Here is an 11,627-nt window from a genome sequence, read left to right as displayed (position 1 = left end):
GAGACTATATGATTATATAATATCAAATTAAGTAATTGACATTAGATTCAACAATGTGTCACTTATAATTACAATTGAAGTATTAATGTATTTTTTGAACATTTTTTAGAAAAAGAAATTTAACCATTTTTTTTAAAAAAAAAAAATAAAATAACCATTTTTTGAACAATTTTGAATTTTTTGAACCATTAGTAACAATTTTTTTAAAATTGAATCATTGATAGTTAATAGTTTTATCCTTCAACCTTTTTTTTTAAAAAAAAAAAATTATATAGAAGGCAAAACTACATCGTTTTGCACCTGTATATATTCATCTCTTTCTTCTAACCCTAAATCTCACGAAATCTCAAAATCACTCAAAGTTGCTGAGCAGCCTCTCTCAAGTCTCAATTCTCTCAAACTCACCCGCTGCTCATGATCGGCTCAACGAAAATACTGGGTAGTTTTTTTTCTCAAATTAGACAGCCAAGGTCAGTGATTTTGGGTTCATTTTCTTGGAGTTTTTCCCGAGCTACTTTGATTTTTGATTTCCTACTATTTTACAATTATTTCCAATGATTTTGGGTCATTTATTGTGTATTTGTTGATTATTGGGGTATGATCGGAATGGGTTTTGGATTATATTGGGCCCAATAAGATATTAAAAATACAAGAAAAAAAAATGAGGGTAAAAAAAAGCTCAAAAAGCCCTAAAGAAAGCCAAAAAAAAAGAGCTCAATTTTAAAAAAGCGGTTAGCGGGCGGTTATCTATTTCGCTAACCGCTAACCGGCGGTTAACCGCTAACCGCTAACCGTTAGGCGGTTAGCGGTTGCGGTTAGTGAAATTTACTAACCACTAGGGCGGTTACGGTTAGCGGTTATTGCCACTAACCGCTAACCGTAACCGCCTTTGCACTCCTATTTGCTAGGAGTCCCTCCCGGTGCATGGCTTGTATATGAGAATGCATACAAGGTCTGTCTGGCCTATTATAGGATTTCGTATTATACATATAGATTTCAGTATAGTCACAAAATAGTTATAATGCTTCTCAATCTCTTTTTCTTAATATATTTAATATTTTATATAGTATATTTTTGCAGGGACTGAAATTTTCTCCAAAATTGTTTGAAAGAAATCTCTTTCAACCTAGTTTAATAAGTGTCAAGTGTCATCTCTCACATGTTTCTCTAATATTTTCGGGATAGAAATTTCCTTCAAACCAGTCTGAAGGAAATATTCTCCAAACCATTTAAAATAGTATCAAGTGTTTATAAATATTTAAAATGCATATTAAATTATTAACGTCATTAATAGCAGTTTACTAACTTAAACTAAATTTAATGTATTTTTTAAATGTTTATAGATAATCCTAGGTAATTCACAATCTCTCGATTCTCTCCAAGTCTTAATTGGGACCATTTACGTCCACAATTCATTAAATGACAACAAATTTGTCAACTCCTATGTAAGCGGTGGTAATCCTACTATAAAAAGGACACAAATTTTCTTCAAATTGATTTAGAAGAAAGTTTTTTTAACATGTTCTAATAAGTGACAAGACAAAAATCTCCTTCAAACACGTTTGAAAGAAATATCTTCCAACCCATTTAAAAGAGTGTCTTTTTTTTTTTTTTTTTTTTTTTTGAAAATGCATCACTTTTATTAATAGAATAGAGTTAAATACTCATCAATTACATCCCAAGGAAATTGGTCCCATAATACAGCAAAATACCCCGTGTTCCTCTCTCCCTACCAGATAGCAGGCAGCAGTGAGCACCACCTCAAAGGCTACACTCACTGCTGTCCCCGATAGGTTCTTCGAGAATGGACACGGTAGTTACTGCTCGACCATTTACTGCAGAAATATCAGTGACAGCCCTCCTGGCTTGGTGAGTCAGTACCTCCGGCAGAACAGGAAGGTCTGCTTGTAGAAGATCCCGTATGCAATCTGGTGGGTCATAAGTCCACACCTTATCCATCTTGTGTATAATAGCAGCTCTGGCCAAGCAATGAGCCACCTGGTTGGCCTCACGCCGCGTGTAAATCATTTCCCACTCAGGAATAGCCCCTACCATGAAACGAATATCTGCTGTGAGTTGGCCCGTGTTACCTTCGTCTGGCTCCCTTGACTTTACTGCTTCAATAACGCTCTTCGCATCTCCCTCCAACTGAACCTTAGAAAAGCCCAGTTCAATGCACGTCTGGATGGCGAGTAGAGCCGCCAGTCCTTCCGCTGCTGTGGGAGCCAAGCAACCTGTATGTGCTTTAATCCGGGCAGCCCTCATAACTCCATGATGATCGCGGATTATTACTCCAAGTCCCACACAAGCCTGGTTTTGGTTCACTCCTGCATCCCAGTTTGCTTTTAGCCAACCCTGGGGGGGTGCTTGCCATTTATTCACTGAAGAGGCACTGGTTGATTCCCTGGAAGACTTCCCTGTTTCCATCAAATTCCGAAAAGCCTCCGTAGCTTGGTAGGCTTGTAGGACTATAGTGTTGGGATGGGAAAAACGCCCTTCATATATAACTTCATTTCGCCGAAACCAAATCCGTCTAGCAATACTCACGAACTGGGCTAATTCCATCTGATCACATTTGTGAGACATTCCCTCAACCACCTGGAAAAAATCCGGGCCCTCATAGTAACTCTTTTGGAAAATTTTCCCCCCTGCACTCCAGACATCCTTTGCTGCTGGGCACTGCCACAAAGTGTGGAAAATAGTTTCAGGTTCCCTTTCGCAAATTGGGCATGAAGGATCCGTGAGAATTTTCCGGCGATACAGCTGGGCTCGGGTTGGTAATATATTATGACACACACGCCAAATAAAGAACTTTTCTGCATTTGATACGGGAAGCTGCCAAATGGATCTCCAGATTGGATGATTTCTGGCGTTTGAGGATCCCCCTGCGTGACTTGTCATTTCCCTCTCCCTTTGTAGGTGATATGCGCTCCTTACCGTGAAGATCCCCTTGGCTGTACCCCTCCATATAAGGGTGTCTTCTTGGTCCGTGAGGCTAACTGGAATCGATTGAATGGCAAGTCTTTCTTCTCTGGAAAATAACAATTCCAACATAGTTGGTTTCCACCATTTTGTACTATGATCAATCAGAGCACTCACTGTTGACGCAGGGTCAATGACACTAGGGGGGGAAATCACCCTATATGTAGTTGGGGACGGAATCCATCTATCTTGCCAAATACGAATTGACCTCCCATTTCCAACTCTCCAAATTAAACCCTCATTAACAAGATCACTAGCATTTTGAATGCTTCTCCAAGAAAAAGAAGGTTTCTTCCCACAAGGAGCATCAAGAACCGAGCATTCCGGATAGTACTTTGCTTTCATAATCTTCGCAATTAAACTGTCCGGATATTTCCATAGCCGCCAGATTTGTTTAGCCAAGAGAGCTTTGTTGAAGCTAGCAATGTCCCGAAAGCCCAAACCCCCTTGGGCCTTAGACATACTCATCTTGCTCCAGCTCATCCAATGAATGCGTTTCTCCTTCTCTTTATGGCCCCAAAAGAACTTTGTCATCAAAGTATTGATCTCTGAACACAGCACCTGAGGGAGCTTGAAGACGCTCATACAATAAGTAGGTATGGCTTGAATCACCGCCTTCAATAAAATTTCTTTTCCTGCTTGTGACAGAAATTGAATCTTCCAATCTTGGAGACGCTTCCACACCCTCTCCTTGATTCCCTTAAAGGCTCGGGTCCTTGATCGTCCCACAAGGGCGGGCAACCCCAAATAAGTATCATACCTCTGATTAATAGGAATCCCTGCCAGCCTCTGGATTTGTTCTTTGTCAACATCATGAGCATTCCGGCTGAAGAAGAGAGCTGTCTTGTGTGAATTCATTTTCTGTCCGGAGGCTCCTTCATATGCTTGTAAAATGGAAGTCAAAGAATTCCATTGAGCTAGGGTTGACCTGCAAAACAGCAAGCTATCATCGGCGAAAAACAAATGACTGAGTGTCGGGCCTTTTTTCGATGTAGGGACCCCTGTCAACAATCCTTCTTCATTGGCACGGGTTATCATAGCACTTAAAGCCTCTGCACATAATAGAAAAAGATAAGGAGAAATCGGGTCTCCTTGACGAATACCTCGAGTAGGAGTAATAAGGCCACACGGCTTGCCATTCACAAGAATAGAATATTGCACCGACTTAACACACATCATTATTAGACCTATCCAACGGTCATGAAAACCCATACGATGCATCACTGCCTCTAAGAAGCTCCATTCCACCCTATCATACGCTTTGCTCATGTCGAGTTTAACTGCCATGAAACCTTTCTTACCCCACATCCCCGTATGCATGGTATGAAGAGTTTCGTATGCCGCTAATACATTATCCGAGATAAGGCGTCCCGGGATAAATGCACTTTGCGTAGGAGCAATGATGATGGGCAGGATTTTCTTAAACCGGTTTGCTAGGACCTTAGATATAAGTTTATATAAAACATTACATAAACTAATAGGTCGAAATTCCGTAACTCTCGTAGGATTTTTTATTTTCGGAATAAGAGTTACATGAGTCAGATTAAGGTCCTGGGGCATTATACCATTATTCAATATATCAATGATAACACGACATACCTCATCGCGCACAATAGTCCAATTGGATTGGAAAAAACATGCATTCAGCCCGTCCGGCCCCGGAGCTTTTAATGGCGCCATTTGGAATAGAGCCATTTCAATCTCCTCCATTGTGAAGTCTCGTAGGAGATCCACGTTCATATCCGCCGTTACTCGACACCCAAGAGGTTGAATACACGGGTTTAAATCACCCCCTGCACCCATTGTGAATAATCCGGTATAATAGTCAATGAAGGCATTCTCCACATCATCCAAATTTTCCCGTTTACACCCCCTTTCGTCAATGATCACCCCCACATGGTTGCGTCGTCTTTTGGCCCCCACACAAGCGTGAAAATATCTTGTGTTTCTATCCCCCATTTTTAGCCAATCTTCTTTGGCCCTTTGGCGCCACCACAAATCCTCCTTGTCTAGCATGACTTTTAATTTGGTCTGAATATTTTTTATCTCCAGAGTGGTTGAGGGATCCTCCCTGACCTGAAGCTGTTTTAATCGGTTTTGCAACTCCCATATAGATTCCTGCATGCTGTTTTTGTTTTTTCTTTGCCATTCCTTCAGTGCTCTTACACACCCCTTTAGTTTTGCTCCCAATCGGTCCCAACTAGGTCCGTGTGGTATTTGCTACTCCCATACCGATTGAATTGTCTCCTGACAGCCCACCTCCATAGCCCATCCCGCTTCAAAGAAAAACCGGGATTTACTTCCTGTTTTGGGCCGTTTTAGAGAAAGAAAAAGGGGAGCATGATCTGACCATGTGGCAACATGCACTTGAATTTCTGCTTCGGGGAAAAGACTTCGCCAAGCAGGATTTGCGACTCCCCGGTCTAGTCGTTCTTTGATGAGTGTCGTACCCTCTTGACAATTGCTCCAGGTGTATTTAGGTCCCTTAAAACCCAAATCCGATAAGTCACAATCTTCAAGGGTGTGTTGAAAGGCTTGCATAAGACTGTCCGTGCGAGTATTCCCACCCAATTTTTCCGACATAGTCAATACCTCATTGAAATCCCCTATGCATACCCATGGATCGGGTGACATCCGGGCCAAATGTTTCAACAGGTTCCAAGCCTCATGGCGTTTTGTGGGATTCGGGTGGCCATAGAAACCCGTAAACTTCCAATATAAGTCTAGCTCTTGATGATATACATTGGCATTAATATGTCTGTGGCTGAAATTTTGGATCGCCACGTCATAATCGTCTTCCCAAAGGAGCGCCAACCCGCCACTTTTTCCAACACTTTCCACCACAAACATATTTTTAAAACCAATTTTGGTCCGCATAGTCTCCATTTTGTTTTTATGTAATTTGGTTTCCATAAGGAAAACCAAATTGGGACGCTTTTCCTTCACCATGCGGCGAAGTTCATGAACTGTCCGAGGGTTCCCAAGCCCTCGGCAGTTCCAACTTAATGCAATCATTGCGGTCGGCGGGGCTGGTCACCAGCCGCCGCCATTCCCGATCCATCATTGAGAACAAAATCCTCTCCTCCCATTTGTCCCTTTAGCTCAGTGCCAGTTCCTTTATCTTTCCCAGCAGAAACTCTTATTTTCCTTCTTGCTGTTTGCAACTCAGGTGGATCGCTAGAGCCCTCTCGACCCTTCCTCTTTGCAGCCTGGTTACCCACTTGGGCTCCCTTAATTGATTTAGATACTTCTGACATAACAGGCCCAGAAAAAGGGCTGCCTGGACTAGAGAGCAGGCCTCCAAAAACCCGGCCCGATTGGGAAAGGTTGTCCATTTCAAACTCATGCCCCCTCTGCTGCCCTTGATCTGAAACTCCAATTCTCGCGTGCGCCTTTCCTTGTGGGGAAGGAAAGATTTTTATTCCATTATTACTATCCACGTGATATTTTCCGAAATTTGCAGGAGGAGCCTTCTCATTTAATGCGGTTGAAGGTTTTTCAAACAAATCTTTCATACCTCCTACAAATCCTCCTTCCATAGCAGACTGTCTTTTCTCTTGCGAATCTTCATTCAATGGTCCTTGATTTCTGCCTGCAAATTCGTTGTTCCCTTCTTTGTTCATTGACCGTTTTCTCTCCCGGAAACCAGCAACGCCTCCCTCGTCACCGCCGGATTCTCGTGCCCTTCTACTCCGGCCATTTTCTTTCTCCCTCCGATAATTTTCACGATTTGGCCATTCTTCTGGGACTGCCCTTGATGATTCCCCATTGGCAGTGTTGTGTGTTGGAGCCCTCTCCCTCTCCCCTCTCCGAGTTGGGGAAGTTGCGCGGAGCCATGGGCCAAACTGAGTGACCCCTTGATTACGCAGCAGAGGTTTCTTCGGGCAACCTTCAAAGCCATGGCATATCACTCCACAATTATAGCAGAATTTTGCTAGTCGTTCATACTTAAAACCGATCAGGGTAGACTTCCCCTCGAATTTCAATATGCGACCACGTGATAAGGGTTTAAAGAGGTCAATCATTACCTTAACTCGCAAAAACTCCCCCCATCCGATACCATCTTTATCCGTATCAACCTCCATGACTGTCCCAATAGAGGCACCAAGTTTGAACCCCACCTCTCGCCCCATACATGCCAAAGGTAGGTTCGTCAATCGTACCCAAAAGGGGGCCTTATCAAAAGTAAATTCTGCCGGCGATGAACGCCCATCAAAGTCTTCAACCAGAAATAAATTGCCTTCGAATACCCAAGGTCTTCCTTCCAGGACTTTCTCTTTATCACTTTCCAATTCGAATTCAATAAGAAATAAGTTTCCTCCCAGAATTTTGAAATGAAAAGTACCTTTTAATCTCCACCATCTCATAAGCGTGGTTTTGATTTGTTCCTTACTGATCATCCTCTCCGTTACTAATTTTCCGACAATACAAGATTGACCACGCTTGATCACCCCGGTCACTTCATTTGCCTGAATCTCCACCTCTCCATCTTCCCCTTCTGCCAGAGAGAGATTTGCCCAAAGGTTTGATAATTCATCCGCCATTGCTCTTGCTCAACTTTTTTCCTTTTCTCTCAATAATCCCAAGGAGTATGAGAAACTAAATCCTTCTCATCTAGGACTCAGGCGCACAACTAGAGAGAAAACAAGTCAAAATACCAGAAAAGCTTTGTGATACAAGACTAAGTCCTGTTAGATCAACCTTCCAGAGACAAAACTCCGATCTCTCCCTAATAGCCTCAACGGACAATAGGTAGCGCCACCTCAAAGGCTACACCTTCCCATTGTCCCCACTAGGTTTTTCGAAATCAGAGTTTGTTTCTCTTTTGTTTGGGCAATATCTATTTGAGAAATGACAAATGCATCATTTAAAATAGTGTCTATAAACATTTAAAATGCATATTCAATTATTAAAGTCATTAATAGCAGTTTACTAATTTAGACTAAATTTAATGTGTCTTTTAAATGTTTATAGACACTATTTTAAATGGGTTAGAAGATATTTCATTCATACTGGTTTGGATGAGATTTTTGTTCAATCACTTATTAGAATATATTAAAAAAAATTTCTTTCAAACCAATTTGATGAACTGTAAAGGCAGGTGCGGCAGCTCCTAACAGCTTCGCCTCCATTGACACGACAGAGAGAGCTTAGAGAGCAAGGAACAACTATAAGAGAAAAAAAGCGTCGAAACCCAATATAAAAAGCAAAGAAAATAAACAGAAAGTCTGGGCCTTTTTTGGCTGCTTTGGACTCTGGGGTTGATGAGGTCAGGGTTTTGGAGGTAACCCATTCTCGTACAGTGTGTGGGAAGGTAGGTTGTGTCTGCTTTCCGTGATTTGGCCCCACCAACAACCTCATGGCCCCACGGCCCCCACCCAACAACCTTTTATAGTTTTATGCCATGCTTTTCTATTTAATTTTTTAGGTAAGCTATATGAAGTAAACAAAATGCGGTGGTCCTTCTTCAATTTTCTCGAGTTTTCTAACTATTATTTTAATTTTTAATGAGGAATAGAGACATATGTCTGTTTTTGAAAAGTATTAACGTGAATTTTCTTCAATTTATGGAACAAAATTAGAATGAGGTATTGTTTTTGTTTTTAAAATGCTATTTAGCGCCCAAAAAAAAAAACACAGTTATTAAACCACATTAAACAAAAGAAAAGTGCTAGAGAGCTAAAGAATAGAAGCAAAAATTCTTTTCAAGTTGACGTGACAAGAATTTTAAAATTAAAAAAAATTATAAACAGTCGGTTTGAGGTGTTTAAAATTGTTGCTCCATCAGTTTGGAAATAATTTTGGCTCCTACTCTTTAACTGTTTAGCACTTCTCTAAACAAAAAGGTATTTAATCCTAACTTTGAATGGCTTTATTGAATTTTTATGTACGTACACTTCTCTCTTTAGTCTTTACTTTAAACTCCTTCATAAAGCGATTATGTGTTAGTTCATTTAAGTCTAGGATATGATCAAGACGAACCACGTCATAAATAAGATAAAATTTTAGAGGTTTAATAGTGTATATATAATCACATAGTCAATATGTTAGCACCTTATTTAAAAATTTTAAATAACATATCATCAAATACAACAAAACAAAGTTTTAATCATAAAATAGATTCTTGCCAATATTTTGAAGGAAAAATATCAAAATTGCACCATGTGTTTCTTTCCCAACATCAACCACCCCCTTTTTACAATAGATATCAAGATAAAACAATTTAAAGAAATTTACTAGTTTAGACAAAATTTGAGGGTTGATTCCCCCTTTGGTGGTGCAAGCAAGATTAGTGAGATCTTGTGGCGGCGAGAAAGGTGAGGAGGTCTTGCAGGCGTGGCGACGGAAGAGTTTGGGTATGGATGAGAGACGTTATCCTTTAACGTTTAATGTTTATTTCCTTTGAGATGTCGTTAACGACGTGGCCCTTTTTTTCACCTTAAATGCTCTTAATTTAATCTTAGCCGTGAACTGGAGAGGATCCAAATCCCAACCAATGCCACTAGTTTTGGCTACACCCATACAGAAATCATCCCATTGTCAAAATTATGGACCAAAACCCATAAGAATCTGAATCACTCAACCTGTATTATCCCGGATATCGACATACGCATTGAAGAGTACTAGAATGTGAACCACACAACCAAACTTACAGACATGTAGTGTAATCTTCTCCATAAAAACACCCATCAAACTTCACAAACTAACAAAAGCAATCAATTTGAAATAAACCCTTAATCAAAAATGATGGACCTAATATTCCAACAACATAAAATGTAACTCTCAAAGCAGGAAACATAAACTTCAAAGTAACCATCTCTAACATAAGATGTTCTAAATGTTTTGAAAAGTGACACTCTAAGAACTCTTGTCAGCTTTGGAAGCTGTGGCAGCAGCTTGTCCACGGAGCCGACCAGCCTTCTCGCTGCAATAAGACCAACCTCTGTCCAGGAGGAGCATCTCGGCGAACAGTACTTGCATGCCCAATATGGTGATGGTTACCACCACCATGAGGATGCTCCACAGGATTCATGGCAACACCACGAACCTTGGGCCAGCAGTTCCTCTTCACCCTGAATTTGTGATAGGCATTTCCTGCCTTCAACATGGGCTTCTCGGTCCTTCCTCCACCAGCAACCTGACCAACCATATCTCGGCAATTAGAACAATCTTTTTGGCGCCAGAAGGAAGCTTGATTCTAGAGGAATATCCCAAAAAAAAAACAAAAGATTAATGACCATCAAAAAGAAATAGTAGCAAGGTGTCTCAATTATCAACACAAGTAAATCCCCATCTTAGTTGGTATGCCAAATTATCCAACAATAGAGTAAAAAGGCTTAAAACAGATTGTGAGATATCTGTGATGCAAACCAAACGCATTGAATGTCAATAACAACTAATTGCTTATGAGAACAGAGTATACATGTTCCCAACTCTAACTGGAGTTCCTAATGCATTCTCAAATACAATCCTAGCTAGCCAACTCCAAATAAAGAATGTCGTCAATTTTTTCCTCCAGCTTCAACTACTCAATATGGAATGAATGGAATAGAGCCAAAGATGGACTTAGAGAGCTGTCGGGCCATGGCCTCCCCCAGGTTTTGAATGGTTCTATATAAATATGTTTCACATCTTTGGGCCAAAATATTTTAGTTTGGCCGTTGGACCCTTAAAAAGGGGTCTAAAATATTAAGTACACAAATGTGGTCCCATATGGCCTGGGAAAAAATGGTCCAATATGAATTTGGTCTAAATTTACAACAGAGTTGATAATATCTATCGGTTGGTAAACAAATTTTATTTCCAAGACATTACTGATCATGAAAAATAAAAATTTAAAATTAAACTTCAGCATTATTAGCGTAATGTAGTTCAACATTCATAGTTCCATTGTTTCTCAAATATTTTTGAATTGTGCAAATGGTTGAATTGAAAATAACCCTAATTCTAATTTAACTGACTTTGTACTAAGCCAATTATTGAATTACAAAATAACAAACTCTTAAAAATTAAATACTAATAATGTTATCAATTAATAACATTTAAGAAAAAAAAAAAAAAAGACTTAGACAATTATTTGTTTTCTAACCTCGCATCGGTCTATAGTGAAACAGCTCTATTATCAATGACGGGACTTGATTTTTTGCTCTAATGCCTGGGGCTCCAATCCTATCTCCATATTGGTAGCCATGTGAGAAAGGTTGATTGTTGTTAAGACTAAACCTTCTCCAAATAGAGAATCAACTACTCGCTCTTCATTCATCTTTTTCCAAGTTCTATCAATCATGTTATTCATGTGTTTGCCAGCAACATCATGAGAAACACCAGTTTTACGCATGTAGCAATTAATTAAATTTGTAGTTTCACCTCTCTTGAACTCTCCTTGTATATCAAGTAAACAACTAAATAGATAAGTGTGAAGTTATGGTTCCAATGATGATATAGACCTTGAAATTCATTTAACACAAAAGACACTATGAAATTTGTAAAAAGAGATGCCGCAAGTACTCAAATCATTGCAAAGTCGAAAAATAATTGAAGGGCATTGCCAAAGGTCGTGGTATTTTTGTAAGCCCTCAAGTGCCTGCTTTGAGAACTTTTTATTCGAGAAAGAATAAGAATGAATAAGGGTGATCGCCCCGAAG

The 11,627-nt window shown here is 40.0% G+C and overlaps 1 pseudogene; it reads right to left on the bottom strand.

Moving 5' to 3' along the window:
• Window positions 1-9,770: 9,770 nt before the first annotated feature.
• On the bottom strand, window positions 9,771-11,320 carry LOC132181662 (large ribosomal subunit protein uL2-like; annotated as a pseudogene).
• Between the last annotated feature and the right edge of the window lie 307 nt (window positions 11,321-11,627).

This window comes from Corylus avellana, chromosome ca5 (genome assembly GCF_901000735.1).
Source record: "Corylus avellana chromosome ca5, CavTom2PMs-1.0".
Taxonomy (NCBI): Eukaryota; Viridiplantae; Streptophyta; class Magnoliopsida; order Fagales; family Betulaceae; genus Corylus; species Corylus avellana.
The sequence above is the reverse complement of the archived record's forward strand: the minus strand, read 5'-3'. Positions and strand labels throughout refer to the sequence as shown.